At 60.6% G+C, this 269-nt stretch overlaps 1 protein-coding gene across 1 annotated transcript in view; it reads left to right on the top strand.

The window, feature by feature from the left end:
* Positions 1-269, top strand: part of LOC119590990 — a gene marked incomplete in the record, with an annotated part of 8,233 nt that overhangs the window by 5,483 nt on the left and 2,481 nt on the right.

The following is a 269-nucleotide window of genomic DNA, read 5'->3' as shown; positions in this document are numbered from 1 at the left end:
AACCAACCAACAAACACACGCACGCCCAGACGTCCAAAAGAATAAAGCTTAAACCCCACCCAGGCAGGCATGTGATTGAGTGGGCGGTTGTCTCCAGGTCCCGCTGACGAGAGCTTGTGGCTACCTGACCTGACGGGCATCTGGTCATCTGGTCCCCGGGTGTTGCCTTATCGCCTCGGGTTTTCTCTCTCCCCGCTCGGAGGCCCATTAAGGATGCGCCGCGTCTGATGGGGTCGCGGTCGACGGTGCAGGCGAAGGGACGAGGTGCC

The sequence above is a fragment of the Penaeus monodon genome, chromosome 28, assembly GCF_015228065.2.
Source record: "Penaeus monodon isolate SGIC_2016 chromosome 28, NSTDA_Pmon_1, whole genome shotgun sequence".
NCBI classification, from domain to species: Eukaryota; Metazoa; Arthropoda; class Malacostraca; order Decapoda; family Penaeidae; genus Penaeus; species Penaeus monodon.
Note: the sequence above shows the minus strand (reverse complement) of the source record. Positions and strands in the feature narration are given on the sequence as shown.